The sequence below is a fragment of the Herpailurus yagouaroundi genome, unplaced genomic scaffold (genome assembly GCF_014898765.1).
Source record: "Herpailurus yagouaroundi ecotype Mexico unplaced genomic scaffold, PumYag 67793, whole genome shotgun sequence".
In the NCBI taxonomy this organism is placed as follows: Eukaryota; Metazoa; Chordata; class Mammalia; order Carnivora; family Felidae; genus Herpailurus; species Herpailurus yagouaroundi.
The window spans coordinates 11,750,467-11,773,769 of record NW_024420586.1 but is presented as its reverse complement, the minus strand read 5'-3'; the positions used below and the strand labels follow the sequence as shown (position 1 = coordinate 11,773,769).

Genomic DNA, 23,303 nt, shown 5'->3' with positions numbered 1-23,303 from the left:
CAACGTTTGCACTTCTGGATATACGTTCTATGTGATTTCCTTATACTCTACTTGAAATTTCATCAGAAAAGGAGATAGACCTTCAGGTTACTGGCAGGAGGGAAAGGAAAGAGGAGAACAGTAGCCCAAACTCCGCTCTTCCAATTGTATGTCAGGTACTATTTCACTATTGGGTATTCTCCAGCTTTCTGAAGTAAACATCCTGCCTTTCCTTCCTTATACAAGTAAATAGAATCCCAGCTGACCTTAGCAAATTAAAACACCAAACTTGTGAAAGAAACGGTTTCAAACACAGATCTGTGTCTGACTTCAAAGCTCATACTTGTTTCCCTTTAGGGAAGTACCTCTTGATTCTTTGCCATGTGGATGCTGGAACCTGAACACAGGTGTGGTCTAGAAACCACCAGAGTTGTCAATGCTGAGATTGCCAGTTGGTAATTCTATAGATCTTGTACCAAGTATATCACATGTATATTTTGTCAAGAGAGAGGTTATTTACTTGAGTTTTCTCTGAGCTAACTCTGAGTTTATTTGAAGGGCCGAGAAGATAGCTGTATTTCTACAGCTCAGCACTCTCCCCCAACCAGACACAAACATAGAGCTACCGCTGTGGAAAATACTGAAGCGTGGGATAAGAGCAAAGTAACGATTGCCGGGGATACCCATGACTTGATATTAAATGCTTCTCATAAACATTGACTTAAATTTTTAATGAAAGGGAAATTGAAATGCTTCATTTTTCACGAGAGCAGTAGGATTTCCATTAACAGTGCAGAACAAGAGCAATGACCAAAAAACCAACCCAAGAGAAGTTTGTCTTTATTTAGGGGGAATACAAAGTGTTTAAATGTGACGTGTAAATGAATAGTTGTATTTTAATGGTTTTAAGAATCTAAGCCAGTATAAATTTTCAGTTGTTTTTTACTTAACATTGATGAAAAATTTACTTTTTTCAATTAGCATTTTTGGAAAAAGGATACTAATTACTGGAACACAAAGATGGTGATATACATATGAGGATTTTACTTAGGATAACTAGACTTAAGAACTCAAATTTCAAATTTGCTAACTGTTGCAGAAGTAACATGCTGTCAGATCATTGGAGATATCCTAAAACGGGGTCAGCTATTTCTAAGTAGCCTAGATGGTATTTCAGACTTGTTTAAACCTCATTTTTCTTCCTTTTAAATGGGACCGTGATGTGTTTCATAGTGTGTTTGTGAAGATTAAATGAATATTAAAGCCATAATGAAAGTTGGTATTTGAACAAGGACTTCTTGCCTTGGGTCATTGCACATTATCCTGGACAGCTAGGAAAGGTCAAATAAATCTTGCAAGTTCACACAGCTAAGAAGCATGAAATAGGACTGGAGCCTGGGCTGTCTGATGTGAGAGCATATGCTTTTGACCACTGCCATACGGGATAATGAATAAATGGATAAAACCTGTATACTGCATAAATGTTGAAGATGGTGATGAAAATACTTTAAAATGGACCTTGTTGTAATAAAAAAATGATCTTTTTTTCGAAGTCATGAGAAAATATGTAATGGATTACCTTTGATTCATTTGTCTCTATCCATACGAAAGAAACCCCAGTAGGCCATTTTCCTTTGATTCGTTCTTACTGAATTGATAGGTTGTCTTCTAATTTCCCTCAAAGCATTTGTTCCAATAACTGCTGCACGTTGAACTCTATTCTTCTATATCTTTTTCTACTTTCAAAGTTGGAAAAGTTTTTCGTCTCGATAACAATGCATGAAAGCTGCATGATTTCGTAAAGACGAGCAATAATAACTTTATAGTACTGTTGGGTAGTTCTGTGCTGCCCTGAAATTGAATTCGTGAAGACCTGGACCTCTGGACTTATTAAAGGAGCTCTCATCTTCTTTCAATAAGTCATTAGCTATCCTTAGGTAAATTTGTTCTAGGCTGTAGAATTTGATGATTGCTCTCCCTGGGTGACAATAGGTAAGTCAAAGAAGAACACTCGTGTCATTAGGCAGAATTCAACAGTCTTTTTGGACCTTTAATCTAGGACTTGTTTGATTTCCTTGCTTTATCCATAAGTTTCTTTTTCTTTAGTTGTGTTGCTCTAGGTTGTCCAGTCACATCGTGTACTTTACATTTCTTCGTGTCTATTTTTGTAGTATACTTGACCTATTCTTTCTTAGATTTATTTTGGGTCAATTCCCCTACTTCCTTTTTGGTGTGTCACTAAATGTTAGCTAATAAGAAATGTAAGAACAGCTATATTTTCTACAGATGTTTCTTTTTTCTCTCTATAGGGTCTTACCTAAATAGTCCACTAGAAAATAACACTCATAGAAATTTATACTTTGTAGGAGTTATGTATGAATATGTATAGTAGTTCAGAGTCCATATAATGATAAAACACTCCATACACTTGCTTTTGAACATGCCTGTTATCTGACTTTGTCCTGAATGTGTTTCTAACATTTCCTTCTGATGAACACATGAAGTTTGACAACTTTGCTATAGCTTTAGTGCTGTCCATCAGGTTTGCTTGGAATTTAAATTAGGTTGAAAGTAAATGTTTTCTCTGAGTCCCTCAACTTCTAAGTTGGAATTGTAGCACAAAGAAGCAAGACTTGATCAAATGCTCTTATCTTAGCAGACTGAGGTTTCCATTCTGTGTAAATGTACCTATATTGGAGATATACCCAATATACATTTTCTTAAAGATGACCCAATATACATTTTATTGAATGTTGAGTTGAAATCAATATTCCATTGAACTAAAAGTCAAAATCATATCCTTCTCTTAGAATGTGCTTTTCATGCACTTGTCTAAAATTAATTTTACAATTAAACACTTTAGGAGTCCTTTTTAAGTTTGGCATCATGGTTCCCAATATTGTCAGCTCCTATGTTGCTCCTATAGTCCTAACAATGCACATGTGTTAAACCAACGTATTGATTTTCAACCCAGGTAATGGAGGAAGGCGTTTGGGGATAACCCATTTCTCTGTATTCTTCTTTACGTCTGGATGAAGGGCAATTTTTCAGGACATTGTCCATGATTTTGGAGATCTTTATTTTTTGGTTTGAGGTGACAAATTTGATGTTCTGCTTTAATTTATCTTTAAAAAAAAAACCCTCTTAAATAGGACTTTTTCTTGACCATAATGGCTTAAATGCAGTAAAATAACTAATTATAGTCTTGAAAATTTCTATTTTAACATTATGAAAGCACACAGAACAAGTCTACAAAAATCTGCAAAAGTAGTTAGGTTATAATATTTCCATTCTCTTCTTCGTATTAAATGTTTATACATATTTTTCAGCTACCCAAAGTGATCTAGCAAACACATTCTCTTAATGAATTCTTAGAATCTGAGTTAATACACATATTTTGTACACCAAATCAACAGCTTCAAAACTATAATTGTCACAGCACCTGGGTGGCTCAGTTGGTTGTGAGACCAATTTCAGCTAATGTCATGATACCATGGTTCCTTGGTTCGAGCTTCACATCGAGCTCTATGCTGACAGCTTGGAGCCTGGAGCCTGCTTTGGATTCTGTGTCTCCCTCTCTCTCTGCCCCTCTCTCCCTCCCTCCCTCTCTGTCTCTGTCTCTGTCTCTCTCTCAAGAAAACATTAAAAAATTGAAAAAAAAAACATATGGGGCACTAAATTTTACAAATACATTAGTTGTCAAAACACAATTACACTATTCATGCCATATGCTTGAGTTGGTATGAGAAAAAGTTGGATCCAGAATTTTCACTATAATTCAAAGTGTTTGTACAGATAGCAAGTATACGTCCAATGTCATCATTTTGTTCATGTTAGAGACATTGTTAAGCTGAAGAGCGAGATAGTGACCTACTTGACCATATCATTGAGGACTCACCAGTTCCTAGAATTTAGAAATGACTTCAAGTAGGCATTTCCACAGCCAGAAGCCATGGACAGACATAAAGCAAATGCTGGGCTGATAACAGAGGCTAATGCCAAATTTTGTCACATGTATCCTATCCAGTCTATCCTATCCAATCCTGTATCCTATCCAATCTCTATCCTATCTCTATCCTATCTGTATCCTATCTGTATCCTATCCAATCTCTATCTCTATCCAGTATCCTATCCAATCTCTGTTCTAATTTTTTATTAGAAACTCTGTACATTGATTTTCTATGTGCTGTGACTATATTTTCATTTGTTCATTTTGTGCATTGTGCTAGGTATTCCATCTATGTATCATGTAACTTTTATGGCAATACTGTGGCCTTGTTATGATTTCTTAATAAGTGTTCATACTGGAGCTCAGAAACTTTGTAAAACTTCCCCAATTTGATACACTTTGATTTGAGCCCATAGTTAGTGGGCTGCATATTACTTTCTGTCTCTTGTATTCTCAGTCATGTATCTTATTTTTTCTTCATTTTCCTATGTTTCAAATGCTTTTCCTTTGATATATAATTGACCTATATTAGTTGCAGGTGGGAACATGATTTGATATTTGTATATATTTTGAAATGAACACAAGTCCAGTTAACATCCATCACCACAAATAGTTAAAAAATTTTTTCTTGTGATGAGAATTGGTAAGATCTATTCTCTTAGCAACTTTAAAATGTACTATGTTGTATATTAACTATAGTAATGAACATATTAATGGTCACTATACTGTACCTTATAGCCCCATAACAACTATTTCATAACTGGAAGTTTATACCTTTTGGCTCCCTTCACCCATCCCCCACCTCTGGCAACCATCAGTTTTCTGTATTTATGAGTTTGTTTTGTTAACACATTCTCACATAAAAGTGAGATTATATGATTTTTATCTTGGAGTTATTTCACTTACCATAATGTCCTCCAGGTCCATCCATGTTGTTGTAAATGGCAGGATTTCCTTTTTTATGACTCCATAATATTGCAGGGTGTGTGTGTGTGTGTGTGTGTGTGTGTGTGTGTGTGTGTAGACACACACTAGATCTTCTTTATGCATTTATCCATCAGTGAACACTTAAATTGCTTCCATGCCTTAGCTATTGTAAGTACTAATGCAGTGAACATGGGGGTACAGATACATTTTTAGTTACTGTTTACCTTTCCTTTGGTTAAATAGCCACAAGTGGAATTACTGGATCATAGGGTAGTTCTATTTTTAATTCTTGGAGGAACGTCCATAGTGTTCTTCATGATGGCTGCATCCATTTACATTCACACTGAAAGCGCACAAGTGTTGCCTTTTCTCCACATCCTCACCAATGCTTATTTCTTCTCTTTTTGTTAATTGCCATTCTAAGACATAAGAGGTGATAATGTGGTTTTGATTTGTATTTCCCTGATGATGAATGATGTTGAACACCTTTGCATGTGTGTCTTCTTTGGAAAAAGGTCTATTCAGATTCTCTGCCCATTTTTGAGTTGAATTGTTTGTTTTTTGCTGGTGAGTTGTATGAATATATTTTGAATATTAATATCCTATAAGATATGTGGTTTGCAAATGTGTTTGCATTTTGTTGATGGTTTCCTTTGCTGTGTAGATCATAAGGTTTTCTAAATCTTAATTGTTATTTGTGGAAGGAGTAGGAGAAGAATGGGGGTGGGATTGGGGGAGGGGGTAGATGACCCATGTACCAACATTTGCTAAGGATTTAGGGAAGGATATGACCGCATCATCACCTACCAATCCAGGATCTGGGAGGCCCCAAATCAGCAGATGGAGTTCGTAAGATGCCTCTTCCTGCACAGTTTAGTGAGAATTAAACCTGTGTGGTGTAAGCAAGCCCAGCTAATTCCCTTCCTTTTGAAGTTTCTCCCGTTCAGACCTCTAAGAATGACTACATGACTAACATGGATTCTCCTGCACAACAGTGCCTCTTAAATACATAAATTGCAGATTTATCTATAATACAAAATCTAGACAGGCCAGGTATATCTTCCTAAAAGGATTTTATTAGATAAAGATGCACCACAATCTGTTGGGAGAGTAAATCCTAAAAGTCCTAATTGCAAGGGAAAAAAATCTTTTTATACCTATCGGGGGTGACGGGTGTTAAATAATACACTACGGTAATCATTTCACATTGCGTATAAGTCAGTTTATTATGTTGTGCATAGACTTTGTTAGGCTGTATGTATGTCAATTATATCTCAGTAAAACTGAAAGAAAAAAGGGTACAACCTAGAAGGCTGTGGAAGACCTTTACTTAACTTCCATTTAATTCTGTAAGTGAACTATAGAAGGAAGCTTGGCTACACTCTAAACTGCCTCCAGCAGTTGATTTCTCACTGGTGTTTCTCATACCTATGAGAACCTCATACCTTCCTTTGGGTTTGATACTGATAATTACTTAAGTTTATATAGTGTTTTAATTTCAAAACGTTGTTATATGTTACTGAATTTATTTTTCCAAAGTGATATAGGTGACACAACACGTGATTTCAAATGAAGGTCTTGAGAATCAAAATCAAGCATGCTTTTCATGTTGGCTTTCGTTGAATAAAAGTGTGCCTTTATGTTATATTTATTGAATCCTATTAAGTCGCTGATACCTTTAAACCCTATTATTTCCTTAGGACTGAAATTCATTTATGTTCATTGTTCCATGAACACATATATATTATAAATGCATAGAATTAATAGTTGACAGGGATATATCTAAAATACAAATATTTGTTTATCTAAAGAACACCCTACATCATTTCAGCGGTAATTGGAGGTGGCATATAAAATACACAATTGGTAGAATGAGAAAATAAAATGATGGAAATGGATAAATCTGAAAATAACTTCAGCATATGAGTCAATATAGTATTTAGGTGTTAGCTATAAATTAGGCTGTGGGTTCCCTAGCAGCCAAAGAAAAGAAACAAGTGCATTTATTTCAGAGCTTCACGATACCCAAGAGATTAAAAGCAATTTTTCATGTGGGTGGTAACTTTTGTATGTACTGAGACTAAGGCGTTACTGTGTGTTGGTGAATATTCCTCAACAACAACTCTGATAATCACAGTACTATGTATTACACTTGGCTGTTTCTTACTGTGAGTTCATGAGTTAAATACAATGAAACCAATTGTCTAAGGAGGCAAAGTCTAGTGTGTGAGGTGCACACGCACCCCTCCCCAATGTTGTCATGATGCAAGGCTCAACTTCAAAATATAGCAGCAGTTTTCAAAGCATGTTCTGTAAAATGTTAATTACTGGGACATTTCTTGAAAATGTCTATCAGAATGCTAGAAAGCTAGAGGAAGAATCCCTCATGACAGCTGCCTTAGCACTGGTTCTCTTTTCTCCCGATGGATGATACAGGCTTTTAAAGGTATTGGGATTAGTAAATATACCCTGGATTAGCAAAACGTACCCTGTTGATAAGAATTGTAGAACTAGTATATAAGCCCCAAGTGTAAGAGGGGAGCAGTAAGTCTGGCTTCTTAGATCAAGTGAAAGTCTCCCATGGGTAATACTCCTTGACTGGAGAACTTTGTTGCAAGAAAGCCAATAGGTTTAACAAAATATTAGGTTTATGAATATCCGGATGTTAAGAGTTCCATTTAAGGTTTTTCTCTTTGCTTCATTCATTTCAATAATTGGAAGTTCATGGTTAGCATTTTATGTTGTGATTTTTCATAAAGTATATTGTTGAAATTTTAATCATTGTATTTAACTCAGATTCAGCTTTAATTGCAAGATGGTAAATGTTAATAAATGTCATCAGCTTTTTTATCTTTAAATCTATTTGAGGGGAAAAATGTAACATTGAATAGTTTGTTCCCTATAACTGAAGCTGAATATTGAGAAAATTTTGGAGAGCTCATTGTTTTGAATTTAAAAGTTGATCCTGAATTGATGGGTTTCTGACAATATCACCTAGGAAGATTTTGCTAAACCTATTACGATATTTCTAAAATCATACGTTTTTCCCCTACGTTGTTTAGTGACGTATTTTGGAACCATTTAAAAGTACGTTACATCTATTTTCTCAAACATTCAATACTACCTTATAATCCTTATTCATATTATTTGTGGCTGTTACAATGAAATTCATACTGGTGTTCTTAAATACAAAAATTAAAACCTGGTTTGTTTTTAATTTTAAATTGATGTTATAATTCCTTAATGTTTGGGTGAGCATCTGCAGGTTTTATGACCCTGATCTCTCATCCATTGATGAATTATGCTCCTTTATCTTAAACTCTTCTGAGAGTTAATCAGGAAGCCCTGAGACCTGACATGATTTTCTCACGATTGCGCAATCAGTTCGGGAACAAGGTCTCACACTCCAGGTCTCTGGCTGTCTGCTCTGGAGGATCTGTCCATTACCCTGTTGAACCTTGCTAGTATTGAAGGATTTGAGTTGGGTAGGTTAAAATTTTTGGAATAACAACTGCGTTCTAGTAACTCAGATAAGGTAGCAACTTCATTGAGATAGGAGTTTAGTTTTCACTTTTATTCCTGAAACGTTTTTAATGGAAAAATAGAATTTTTGGACTACACTAGCCCCATTTGAGTATTACGCTCAGTTGTCTTTGCTCGACAGGCTTGCCTGTGAAGTCCCAATGGTAATAGTCTATACTTTACCCTGAGATAAAAGCCCCTCATTTGCAAAGGGAATGACATTTTTGTAATGCTACTAGTTTCTTAAAAATTAAAACCAGGCATTTAGTACTGGGGGAGAAAATAGGTGTTAATACATTGGATTGCTATTGGTATTAATGACATTTTCATTGGGGCTTTCAGTTGAAATGCTGTCAGTTTTGGTAATTTTTTTAATAGCTTGGTAAGCTAAAAAGGAGGGAAAAGTGGAAATTTGAAGTGTTACATCTCCCTTTTCCATTGTGGATTTGGAAATGAATAAATGGGTTCCTTACTGGTGCATTTAATTTTTAAAATGACTAAGCAAATAAATACATACCATATCATATAATATCTCGATTATTTTGCAAGTAGAAGTTTATTAAATGCAAACTTACTGATTCAGTCATGTGACCTAAAGGACCTATTAAAACATTATATGTGATATACGTGTGTTGAACATTTATACAGTGCTTTTCATGATTATACTTAAACATACAAAATTCACCTTGACTCAATAATGAATTGATGATAATTGACAAGATTGTTTACTGTCAGTCTGATAAGATTGTAAATATTTCCTATGTTTTAACTTCCTTAATATTCAAGGCACTCTATATCCTTTTCTCAGTAAAAGAAAATGAGTCACATGGTAGCAATTGACTTTCTCAAGGGCATACCATTTATAAGTGGTAGACCATGGCTATTGACCCACCCAGTTTCTGTCCAGAGCCTGCACATTTAATTACTGCCCTATATTGTCCTCCTTTGTCCTCATATTAGATACATTATACAGATGAAACATGAGATGATATAATTTCCTTTGAAATATTCTAGTAAACATTTTAGTTAATCCATCTGTCTAGTTTTCTTTACTCTTTAAATAGGACACCTCATAAAAATACTTCAGCATGACTAGGGTCAGGACCCATGGAAACAAATACATATCCTAAAATGGCTTTCATTGACTAAGGAATTTGCAAAACCATCATTTTGACTTAACCTCCCCCCCCCACCTTTTTATGAGTAGGTCTTAAAACATCTGCTCTGTGGACCGTTTGGCAGGAGTAAACTGGAGAGCCTCTGTGGAATTACCTATCCTACCTAGATGACCATTCCTGGTGGAGGGGATTAGGAGAAGTAGGGAAAACTGTACCACTACTGTGGGCTAGTTTGTCATAATTTAGGGTCTTGATACTTGTTTTGTTTGTACAAAACACCCATCAGTGAAAGTGTTAATAGATACGTTAAGAAAACAGGCTTGGGGCATCTGGATGGCTCAGTCTATTAAGCATCTGACTTGAGCTCAGGTCTTGATATGTGAGTTCAAGCCCCATGTTAGGCTCTGTGCTGACAGCCTGGAGCCTGCTTCGGATTCTGGATTCTGCGTTTCTGTCTCTTCTCCTCCTGTGCTCGCACCCTCCCTCCCTCCCTCTCTCTCTCCCTCCCTCCCTCCCTCCCTCTCTCTCTCTCTCTCTCTCTCTCCCTCTCAAAAATAAATACATACTAAAATTTTTTTTAAAGAAACCAGGCTTATGTTTCCAAATGAATCCTTAAAATCTGTGAATGATGCTGGACCAAAGAACAGTTTGAAGAGACCTAACATGGAAGGTATCAAATGTTGAGTTCATAAGTTTATGAATCTAAAACCTAAAATTTTCAAGGTGATTTCACTAATAAAAGAGCATCAGGTACCAGAAATAGTTACCATTAGAAGACAAAAAGTTACTCTTAGAACACCTAACAAGTTCTAAATAGTGTCCTACGTGTATGATTTGCTTTAAGAAAGCTTAAAATTTGGAAAGAAAAGCTGAAAAATGGAACCTAGTGTATTGGGAAGCTACAGTGAATATTTTGCAGAGTAAATAGCTTGTTAAAATGAAAAAAAAATGTTTTACACACAATTATTTTTTTGTTTTCAGGGATTTTTTTTTTCTGTTCAGGAAGCAGCAAATTTGATAATAAATCTATTTGTGAGGAGTTAATGCTGTTTTTGTAACCAATGTGACAATACCAATTTTTTAAAACAAATGTTTTGTAGAAGTAACTACAGAGCCATTTGTAAACTTACTTAAATTGGCTTTTTATTTTTGGTAATTGAGTTGTAGGAGTTCCTTATATATTTTGTGCATTAACCCTCCCATTTTCTGATTCATGGTTACCATATGTTTTCTCCCATTCTTTAGGTGCCTTTTCATTCTGTTGGCTGTTAATTTTTTGCTCAGCTTTCTAGTTACATGTAGTCCTGCCTGTCTGTGCTTCTTTGTTATATTGAAGAAATCACAACCAAAACAGATGTCCAGTTTTTTCCCCACGTTTTCTTCTAGACTTTGAGAGTTGCAGATTTTACATTTAACTCTATAATTCATTTTCAGTTAATTTTTGTGTATTGTGTAAGATAGGGATTCAAATTGGTTGTTTTTCATGAGGACGTCCATTTTGCCCAGGACAGTTAGTTAAAGACAGACGCTTTTCCCATTGTGTGTTCTTGGCACTCTTGCTGAAGATCAATTGAATGTATATGCTTGGATTTATTTGGGGGCTGTTTGTTTTGTTCTGTTGGTCTGTATGTTTATTCTTACTCCAGTATCATAGTTTTTTTTTTTAATTTTTTTTAACGTTTATTTATTTTTTTGGGACAGAGAGAGAGCATGAACGGGGGAGGGGCAGAGAGAGAGGGAGACACAGAATCAGAAACAGGCTCCAGGCTCTGAGCTGTCAGCACAGAGCCCGACGCGGGGCTCGAACTCACGGACCGCGAGATCGTGACCTGGCTGAAGTCGGACGCTTAACCGACTGCGCCACCCAGGCGCCCCGTTTTTTTTTTTTGTTTTTTTTTGTTTTTTTTTTTTTGTTTTTTGTTTTTTGGTTTTTTTTGATATCGTAGCATTGTAATACATTATGAACTGGAGAAGTGAGTTGCTTTTGTTCTTTTACAAGACTACCTTGGCTCTTAATACTATTGAGTGATTCCATATGAATTTTAGATGTTTTTATTTCTGTTGAAAACACCATTGGATGCTGGTTGGGATAAGCACTGGATATTACATGTAACTGATATTCCTGAAACCCAGTACTACATGGTATGTTAACAAACTTGAATTTAAATTGGACAAAATGCCATTGTGATTTTGACATAGATAGCATTGGTTTCAAAGAAGATCTAAAAATGTCTGACAAGCACATGAAAAGATGTTCCACATTACTAATCATGAAGAGAAAAGAGAATTGGAAAAGTGCAGTGAGGTAGCCCCTCACATGTGTTAGGTTGGCTTTTATACCCCTCCCCAATGTTGATGAGGATGTGAAGAAATTGGAACTCTTTTACGCTGTAGGTGGGAATGTAAAATGGTGTAGCCACTGTGGAAAACAGTATGGAGGTCCCTCAAAAAATTACTAATAGAACTGCCACGTACTCCAGCAATCGCACTTACTGCAATATATCCAGAGGAATTGAAGTCAAGATCTGAAAGCAATATCTGCCTTCCCATGCTTATTGCAGCACTATTCACAATACCAAAGACGTGGAAAAAACCTTGTGTCTATCAGTGGATGAGTAAATGAAGAAAATGTGGTGTATAGAGTGAAATACTATTCACCCATAAAAAAGAAAATCCTGCCATTTGTGACAACGTGGCAGACATTATACTGAGTGAAATAAACTGATGGAGGTGGATAAATACTGAATGATTCCACTTATACGAAGAATATAAAATAGTGAAACTCAAAGAAGTGAGGAAAAGGGTGGTTGCCAGGGGCTGGGGTAGGGGAAGGAAGGTGTGGGGTATTGCTGTTGAATGGGTATAAAGTTTCAGGTAGTCTAGATGAACAAATTGTGAAGGTGTACTGTGTGACATAGTGCCTTAACAGTTAACTATTGTACCCCTAAAAATTTGTGAAGGCGTATTAAATGTTCTTAACACAAAAATGAAACAGAGCCAAACAGGCAGGAGGAAATTTTTAGAGATGATGAATATGTCTGTTACCTTGATTGTGGTGATGGTTTCAGGCATGAGTACATAGCTCCATACTCCGTATAGATTAATCATGTCCAGGTTTTTTGTATATCCATTACATCTCAATAAAACTGTTAAAAAGGAGAAAAAAGACAAATACTGAAATTTGTTGCCGGTTTTGTTCATGCATTAATGATGTACATTACACCCTAAAAATGGTATTGTATATAAAAGAAAATATGTCGTTGGTATATACTGGTGGTTTTTGTTTTTGTTTTTTTTTTCCTATTTTCCTTGAAAAGAGAAGGCAAGTTCATTTTTTTAGAGATAAAATACTAAGTGCTTTTGTAATGGTAAATTATTACTTATATCTGTAGATAAAATGAGTATTAGGAAACTTAAATCAACATTGTATTATAACAATGTCTCAGAATAAGTCCACATGTGCCACACTTAATGTATTTCTTGGATGACTACAAACAGCTTAAGTTATGGCATTTATTTGTATATGAATGAATTACTAGCTTCAGTAATAAAGCAGTATTGCTTTGGATGCAATTAATTTTAATAACTTGTTATAAAGGCTATGAGTTTCTCAACAGTTCTGGACTCTACTGGTGTATATTATAGTATATCTGGAAAAGGAAAAAAAATACTAAACAATTATTAAGTAAATGTATGACTTAATTAGCAACCTGACTGTATGTGTTACTCATTAAGTTTTATTGGCTATAGGGTTTTGCAGTCAAGAGTCTGAGTCTGAGACCTTAATAATGTCTTGCCAAAGATCATCACAGTCCTCAAGTGACTTAAAAGGACAATAGGTTTGTAGTTTGTTAAAAGTCAAGAAGTAGGAAGAAATTGAGTGGGATTAGAGAATCTCTCTATGCTATGAACTACATTTTCACAATAACTACAAACACTGAGGAATGATAGAATCAGGTTGGCAGAAATTTAGCCACCAGCTGCCTCTTAATGACTTTGCCAGCTGTGATAGTTGTAGGATTGAGTTTTAGGCTGTATCTTTAATTTTAGGTTGTTCATTTATTGATGTAAAGGTAAATATTTTATCAGACACTTTTTTTCCTTCAGTGTATTAACAATAAATTAGAGTGAGTTTCAGGAATACTTGAGCTGGTAAAAAAAAATCCTTTCAAGTTTACTCACGTCTTTAATAAAATTGAGCCTTCTCTAAATTTGTCTTGGGTTGAAGTGGAGTGCTTTAAAATATAGTTAATTACAAATGTTAAAAATCAACTTGGGCAGAGAAAGAATAGAAATAGTCTAGTACTGTTCATAAGTTCAGAGTAGCTCTTGATTTTGTTTATACTAGGAGCAGATAATAAAAGAAAGCATGCTAGCCAGGTCCCCAGACATCTATCTCCCTTCTCACAGACCAGTGCAAATAAGGCCCTATAGAGGAAAGGTCAGAGGCAGATTTCCTACAAAGACAAACAAAAACCAAACAGTATCACTGGTGAAAAGGGATTGATGGAGCCCAGATTAAACGTTCAGAGGTATGTCATTTTGAGATACACTTTTCTACGTACTCCATAAGCTGAGCCAGAAGGACTATTGAGGAAAACAAGATACGTGAGGAGTACAAGGAGTACAAGCATTGTAAAAGACAAAAAAGGAGCATCTTGTGCTAGATAAACATATTTAGTTGACCAAATAGAATGTAAAATAACTGTTGATTTGTATAGAAATATCATACTCAAAATAAGAACTCATTAGTTGAAGATTAAATGGATATTTCAGGAGGACTCATTATCTGGAAGACAAGGTATAACAACTTTTTAAGTACTTGACTCAAAATAAAGGCACATGAATAGAATTAGAAACTTGGCTATATTTTATGGGTTCTAACCTGACTAGGGTGAGGTGATATCTCATTGTGGTTTTGATTTGCATTTCCTGATGACTAGGGACATTGAGCATTTATTCATTGACTTACAGGCCATTGGGTGTCTCCTTTGGATAAATGAATAACTCCTTGGACCATTTGAAATCAGACACCTAGATTTTATCTTGGAAATTAATCCTTTTTAAGACCCATGGTTTGCAAATAATTTCTCCCATCCCATAGATTGCGTTTTAATTTTGTGGACTGCTTCCTTTGCTTTGCCCAAGTGTTTAACTTGATGTAGTCCCACTTGGTTATTTTTGGTCTTGTTACTTACTGCTTTTAGTGTCCTAGCAATGAAACTATTGTCAGCACTAATAGTGTATAAATGTAATACTTGGTTTTAAGACTTTTACAGTATCAGCTCGTACTTTTAAGTCTTTAACCCACTTGGAGGTGATTGTGTATGGTTGAAGATACTGATGCAAATTAACTACTTTGTGGTTATCCAGTTGCTCAAGGCCATTTGTTGAAGAGACCATCTCTTTCCTGTTGTGTGTTCTTGGCACCCTTATCAAAGATAGGTTGACCATAGGGGTGCCTGGGTGGCGCAGTCGGTTAAGCGTCCGACTTCAGCCAGGTCACGATCTCGCGGTCCGCGGGTTCGAGCCCCGCGTCGGGCTCTGGCCTGATGGCTCAGAGCCTGGAGCCTGTTTCCGATTCTGTGTCTCCCTCTCTCTCTGCCCCTCGCCCGTTCATGCTCTGTCTCTCTCTGTCCCAAAAATAAATAAACGTTGGAAAAAAAAAAAAAAGATAGGTTGACCATATACGTGAAACTTTATTTCTGGGATCTATTTTGTATTGGTCTATATTTTTGTATTTTTGTTGGTAACATACTGTTTAGACTACAATAACTTTACAGTATCTTAAAACTCTGCTAACATTTCGCTGAAGCTCATAATAAAATGTTACGGAATGCATTAATTTGTTGGGATTCTTAGACACTTGTATGCCTTCTTTCAAAGCCTTTCGGTTTGGACACAAGATGGCATTTACCTGAAATAAGAAGGACACATGAGGTACTTAAACTATTAGAGTAAGAGCTTATTCAATGTGACCACAAATGAGATTGTTGAACACTTCACCCTTAATAAAGTACAACAGTATTTAAATTTGAATGAATAAACCTTTTATTGCCACAGGAGAAAAATAGGCACATTTTATACATACATTTTAAGAGATAGCAACATTGGTTATTACTTTATGATTTTTTTATGTAATTTTTTTTAACGTTTATTTATTTTTGAGACAGAGAGAGACAGAGCATGAACAGGGGAGGGGCAGAGAGAGAAGGAGACACAGAATCAGAAGCAGGCTCCAGGCTCTGAGCCATCAGCCCAGAGCCCGACGCGGGGCTCGAACTCACGGACCGTGAGATCGTGATCTGAGCTGAAGTTGGACGCTTAACCGACTGAGCCACCCAGGCGCCCCTGTAATTTTTTTTATCTAATGACAACCTATTAATTATGTTAATTTTTTAATGTTTACTTATTTTTGAGAGAGAGCTAGGAACAGAGCATGAGCAGGGGGAGGGACAGAGAGAGGGAGACACAGAATCTGAAGCAAGCTCCAGGCTCTGAGCTGTCAGCATAGAACCTGACATGGGGCTGGAACCCTCACTCAGCTAGATCATGACCTGACTCAAGTTGGCCACTTAACCAACTGAGCCACCTAGATGTCCCTAATTATGTTTTAATTGAAGTACAGTTGATACATGATGGTATGTTAGTTTCACGTGAATGACATAATAACCTGTTAATTATTGAGGACATCTTAGAGAATATAATTCAGTTCCTCATTGACAGTGTCAAAGAAGAATCTGTGATGTATATTGTACTTAATACATACATCTCATCATTTATACAGTTGGGCTAAAATTTCGCTATTTAAAATAAAAAATAAAAATTATATGTAAACAACTGAAAATAATAGGAAAACTTAAAGTATTAGGAGTGTTTAAAAATGAATATTTCCAGTTGTAGAAAAGATCTTGGGAACCCAAGATAGGAATGATCATATTTACACCAATACCTAATACTCAAGTTTATAGTTAAGTACTACATCCTCATCCAACATCTTCGTAAAACTTGTTCCATTTCATGGCTTTTTTGGTAGAACAATATATTTTGGCATAATGGAATTCACTTCTCTTTGATTCATAAGCATCAATGAAAAAACCTCTGCCCAAATGTACAGTTGCCTTTATTACTAAATATGTCTGTATCTTTTCTTTTTGTATTGGACCCTGTTGTGCAGTTTTTTGTATACTTGAAAACCCTTCCTTTGAAAGTGACACTTTTTAACAGCCCTTTGTATACTGTAGAACACTTTGTTTTAATGTGACCAAAAAGAAAAAGAACATCAACTCATTGACATCTCTATAAGAAAATCAGCAGTATCATCAGAGGAGGGTATTACTGTCTATTTGCCCTGCTTCCTTCCTTTTTAGGCTCCATCTGATGGATCCAGAGATGTCATGGTTTATGTTTATGGTTACAAAATCACAGCAATTCCCTATGTTGAAGAGTTCTCACATAAAGACTTAGAATATTATCATTGGCTTTGACTGTGTCACATGATCATTCATGAATCAATAACTTTGATAGGGCTGGATGTCTCAAATAGTCCTGAGCAAATCAGGTGCATACCCAGAAGCTAGAGGTATGTATGTAGCCAGAAGAAATTGTGTGCTCTTTTCCAGAAGAAGCGAAGTATGCATGCTGGGTGGTGAAAATCCCCATGTTACCTACACAACACTTTTTGAAAATCTTTCATCTCTAGATTCCTAATGAAATACCACTTTATCTTGGTTTTCTTCCACCTTTGGTGGTTCTCACTTTACCATAGATCTTAATTCCTTTGTCTTAACTTTAAACACTGGTCTTTTTCAAGGCTTTATTTTAGTCACCTTTCTTACCACACTCTTTATAATTCATTTGCATTTAAGTTACCAATTCTATGTTGATGATCTTCAATTCTGTAAAATCATTCTTATATATTTGTCTCACAAGCTCCAGAACTGTGAGAACCCACTGCATGCATATATATATATATATATATATATATGCATATATATATATATATTTTTTTTTTTTTAGAAAAAGCACGCATGCCAGAGTGGGTAGGGGAAGGAGGAGAGAGAGAAAGAATCTTAAGCAGGCTCAACACCCACCGTGAAGCCCAACGTGGGGCTCAATCTCAAAACTGTGAGATCATGACCTGAGCTGAAACCAAGAGTTGGACTCTTAACCAACTGAGCCACCTTGGTGCCCCTCCCACTGAATATTTCTAATTTCATGATCTCCTACATCAAAACCTCTACACTTTATACATAGTACTTACCTACTCAGCCTCTTGTAGAAACATGCCTTCATGTTTTCTATAGTTTGCAAAAACAGTAATGTTATTTGCATTAGATTTCTGTTCAAGACACCAAGGAATCCTGTCTTGTACTGTTGGAATTCTGAGGAACTTATTAAAGACTTTTAGCTTATTTTTTTCCTGGTATTTCTTGGATGTCTTCCCCTCCCCTCCTTTTAAAAAAAAATCCACCGTATTTAAAGTCTTCATTGAATGCTCTTTTTCTGTTCTTGCACTCTTCATTCATACTTCCACTAAGTTTTTCTTTTAAAACACACAAATGGCTGTGTCACTTCTGTTTTAAAAAATTTTAATTCCAGGATAGTTAACATAAAGTGTTAAATTAGTTTCAGGTGTAGAATACAGTGACTCATCCATTCTGTACATTACTCAGAGTTCATCATAAGTGTACTCTTGATTCCCTTCACATATTTCACTTAATCCTCACCCACCTCCTCTCTGGTAATCACTTGTCTATACTTAAGAGTTTGTTCTTGTCTCTTTGTTCGTTTGTTTCTTAAATTCTATACATGAATGAAATCATGATACTTGTCTTTCTTTGACTTATTTGACTTACAAATACACTCCTTAGATCATCTAGGCTACTGCAGATAATGCTGCAATAAACAGGGGTGCATGTATCTTGTTGAATTAGTGTTTTGGTATTTGGGTAAAGAGGTAGTACTGAAATCGGAGGATCATATGATAGTTCTATTTGTGATTTTTAGAGGATCATCTATACTGTCTTCCACAGTGGCTGCTCCCATTTGCATTCCCCCCAATAGTGCACAAATGTTCCTTTTTCTCTGCATCATTGCCAACACTAGTTACTGTAGCCATTCTGACAGGTGTGGTTTTGATTTTCTATTTCCTTGATGGTGAGTGATATTGGGCATCTTTTCATGTCTGTTAGTCATCTCTATGTCTGCTTTGGAGAAATGTCTGTCTTCTGTTCATTTATTTTTAATGTTTTATTTATTTTTGACAGAGCATGAGCAGGGGAGGGGCAGAGAGAGAGGGAGTCACAAAATCCGAAGCAGGCTCCAGGCTCTGAGCTGTCAGCACAGAGCCTGACGTGGGGCTCGAACTCCCCGCGAGATAGTGATGTGAGCCGAAGTCAGACACTCAACCGACTGAGCCACCCAGGTGCCCCTTCTGTTCATTTTTAACAGGATCGTTATTTTTTTTTTAGGGTTACATTACAGAAATCCTTCCTATATTTTGGATAATAGACCTTCATCAGGTATGTCGTTTGAAAATAGCTTTTCCCATTCTGAAGGGTGTCTTTCAGTTGTGTTGATTGCTTCACTGTGCAGAAGGTTTTTATTTTGAGGTAGTCTCAATAGTTTATTGTTGCTTTTGTTACCTTTGCCTCAGCAGACATAGTTAGAAAAAATGTTGCTACGGCTGATGTCAGAGCCCTTACTGCCTGTGCTCTGATGCAGGGTTTTTATGGTTTCAGGTCTCACATTTAGGTCTTTCATCCCATTTGAATTTATTTTTGTGTCTGGTGTGACAAAAGTGGTCTACTTTCATTCTTTGGTTTATTGCTGTCCAGTTTTCCTAGCACCATTTGTTGAAGAGACCATGTTTTTCCCATTGCATATTCTTTGCTACATTGTGAAAGATTAATGGAGCTTATAATTGTGCGTTTATATCTGGGTCTTGTATTCTGCTTTCTTGGTATGTCTTTTTTGATACTATTTTGATGATTAGAGTTTTGTAGTATAACTTGAAATCTGGGATTGTGATACCTGCCGTTTTGTTCTGTTAAGGATTGCTTTGGTAATTTGGGGTCTTCAGTGTTTCCATATAAATTTTAGGAATATTGGTTCTGTTACAGATCTGTTACAAATACTGTTGGTATTTTGATAAGGATTGCCTCAAATCTGTAGATTGCTTTGGGTAGTACAGGCATCATAACAGTGTTTGTTGTGCCAATGCTTGAGAATGGAATATATTTCCCTTTGTGCCATCTTATATTTCTTTCATCAGCGTTTCATAGTTTTCCAGAGTACAGGTCTTTCCCCTCTTTGGTTAAGTTTATTCCTAGGTACTTTATTCTTTTTGGTTCAATTGTAAATGGGAATGTTTCCTTAATTTCTCTTTCTACTACTTTATTATTAGTGAAGAGAAATGTAACAGATTTATGTACATTGATTTTGTATCCTGTAACCTTATTGATTTGTCATTTGTAGTAGTTTTAGTGTTTTTTTTTGGTAGAGTCTTTAGGGTTTGCTATGTATAAAATGTCATATTATATATATACATACATATATATTATATATATACATATTATATATACATATATATATATATAATATAAAAATATGCAAAAGTTTGAGTTCTTATCTGTTTGGATGCTTTTTACTTCATTTTGTTTCCTGATTGCTGTGGCTAGGACTTGGCGTATTATGTTAAATTAGTGAACGTGGACATTTTTATGTTGCTGATACTATGGGAAATGGGTTCGGTGTTGCACCATTCAGTATGATGTTAGCTGCGGATTTTTCAGAGGTGGACTTTATTATGTTTAAGTATCTTCACCTTAAGCCTACTTTGTTGAGGACTTTTTATCACGAATGAATGTTGTACTTTGTCAAACGCTTTTTCTGAATCTGTTGAAATGATCATAAGGTTTTTATCCTTTATTGTATTGATGGGATACATCACTTTGATTTGCAAATAGTGAAACAGCCTTGTATCCCAGAAATAAATCCCACTTGATCATGGTGAATGATTTTTTTAAATATATTGTTGGATTTGGTTTGCTAATATTTTGTTGAGAACTTCTATGTTGATCAGAGATAATGGCCTATAGTGTGTTCTCTCCCTCCCTCTCTCTACCTCTCTAGTGTCTTCATCTTGTTTTGATACTAGGGTAATGGTGTGTGTATAGAATGAATTTGGAAGCTTTCCTTCCTCTTCAGTATTTTGGAATAGTTTGAGAACAATACATATTAATTCCTCTTTAAATGTTTGGTAGAATTCTCCTATGAAGCCTCTGCTTTTTGGGAGTTTAATTAGTGATTCAATTTTATTGCTGGTAATTCGTCTGTTTGAATTTCTATTTCTTCCTGTTTCGGTTTTGGGATGTTATATGTTTCCAGGAATGTATCCATTTTTTTCTAGGTTTTCTTAATTGTTGCCATACAATTTTTTCAAAATGTTTTTTTATTATCCTTTATATTTCTGTGCTGTTGGTTATTTCTCTTCTTTTATCTCTGATTCTCTAATATCTCTGATTCAACAATATTCTTAATGAATATGTTGAGACTTGTTTTGTGGCCTAATACGTGACTTAATCTGGAGAATATTCCATGTGCTCTTGAGAAGAGTGTATATTCTGTTTGAGGATGAAAGATTCTGATTGTATGTTGTATCCACGTGGTCCAGTGTGTCATTAAAAGCCACAATTTCCTTCTTGATTTTCTGTTTGGATGATCTTTCGGGGTGTTAATGTCACCTACAATTATAGTATTACTGTTGCTGAGTTCCTTTGTGTCTGTTTTTGGCTGTTTTATGTATTTGGGTGCTTCTATGTTGGGTGCATAAAATAGTGGCAATTGTTCTTGTTGTGTGATTGTTCCCTTTATGTTTAAATGGTGTCCTTCTTTGTCTCTTGGTGCTCTCTTTGAAGTTCATTTTGTCTGATAGGAGTATTGCTACCTCGGCTTCCCATTTGCAGGATGAGTGCTTCTCCATCGCTTCACTTTAAATCTGCATGTGTCTTTAGGTCTGAAATGAGTCTCTTGTAGGCAGCCTATAGAGGAGTCTTTTTTATCCATTTCATCACCCTATGTTTTTTGATTGGAGCATTTAGTCTTTTTACTTTCAAAGTAAATACTGAGAGGTATGCACTTACCACCATTGTACTACTTATGGTTGTTCTCCATTACTTACTTTTTCTCTTACCATTGGTTTGCAATCTTTAGTGATAGACTTGTATTCCTTTCTCTTTATTTTTTGTGTATTTTACTGGTTTTTGATTTCTGGTAACTATTTGGTTTGTATAGAACATCTTCTGCACAAAGCAGTCTACATTAAGTTGATAGTTGCTTAAATTAGAACTTACTCTTTACCCCCCTGCAAACACACGATTGAGGCATATGTTTTCATAATTATATCCTTCAATTTTGTGAGTCCCTCGATCGATTTTTATAGACAGACTTAATTTTACTGCTTTCGTGTTTCCTAGTTTTTTTCTACTTACAGTCTTTGCATTCCGACTCCCCTTTAACATTTCTTGTAGGGCTGATTTAGTGGTCTCACATTCCTTTAACGTTTGGTAGGTCTTTATTTCTCCCTTTTTTTGGAAAAAAAAAAAACTTTAATGCTTCTTTTTGAGAGAGAGAGAGACAGACATTGTGAGTGGGGAAAGAGCAGAGAGAGAGGGAGACACAGAATCTAAAGCAGGATCCAGGCTCTGAGCTGTCAGGACAGAGCCTGACTTGGGCCTTGAACTCAGAAATTCTGAGATCATGACCTGAGCCGAAGTCAGCCGCTTAAACAACTGAGTCACCCAGGCACCCCTCTCCTTTCTTTTAAGCTTACTTATTTGAGACAGAGGTAGAAACAAAGAGGGAAAGAGAACCCGAATCGTGCTTCATGCTGTTAGTGCAAAGCCCCATGCCGTGCTCAATCCCATGACCTAACCTGAAACCCAGAGTCAGACATTCACCAACTGAGATATCCAGGTGCCCCTCTCTTTTTATCCTTAATGATAGCCTTGCTGGATAGAGTTTTTGGCTGCATGGGTTTTTTGTTTGTTTGTTTGTTTGTTTTGTTTTTTTGCCCCCAGCACTTAGAATATATGGTGCCACTACCTTCTGGACTGCAGTGTCTGCCAAAAAATTGAGTTGATAGATTTATGGGTTTTCCCTTGTATGCAACTGTTTGCTTTTTCTCTTCCTGCTTTTAAAGTTCTCTCTTAATCACTACTTTTTGCTATTTTAATTACTGTGTGCATTGGTATGGACCTACTTGGATTTTTTGTGGGGTTCTCTGTGCCTCCTAGATCTGGATTTCTGTTTTCTTTTACATATTTGGGAAAATTTCAGCAATGGGTACTTTAAATAAAGTTTCTGACCCCTTTTTTCTCTCTTCTGTTTCTAGGATGCTTATAATGTGAACGTTTTTAAGCTTGATAGTCTTGCTGAGTTCCCTATGTCTATTTTCATTTATTACTTTTTTTTTTTTTTTCTATCTCCTGTTAAGCGTGATTGCTTGCCATTAGTCCTCCAGGTCACTGATCCTGTTCTGCATCCTTTGCTATTTCTTCCATCTACTGTCTTTTTGAGTTTTTGAGTTCTACATCTCTGGTTGTTTGTTTTCTGTCTCTTTAATGGTCTCATTTAAGCGTTCCACCTTTCTCTCTAGTCCCGTGAGTATCTTTACAGCCATTATTTTTAAATTCTCTATCACACATATGACTCCTCTCTGTTTCATTTAGCTCTCTTGCTATGATTTTATCCTGTTCTTTGATTTGGGACATGTTCCTCTGTATCCTTATTTTGACTGTGTGGGA

At 35.9% G+C, this 23,303-nt stretch overlaps 1 long non-coding RNA gene across 1 annotated transcript; it reads left to right on the top strand.

Moving 5' to 3' along the window:
* Positions 1-5,490: 5,490 nt before the first annotated feature.
* LOC121026158 (uncharacterized) lies at positions 5,491-19,261 on the top strand. Its single transcript, XR_005788279.1, has 3 exons — positions 5,491-5,515; positions 12,818-12,821; positions 19,093-19,261. It is a non-coding gene; the product is annotated as an uncharacterized LOC121026158 (long non-coding RNA).
* Positions 19,262-23,303: the final 4,042 nt, after the last annotated feature.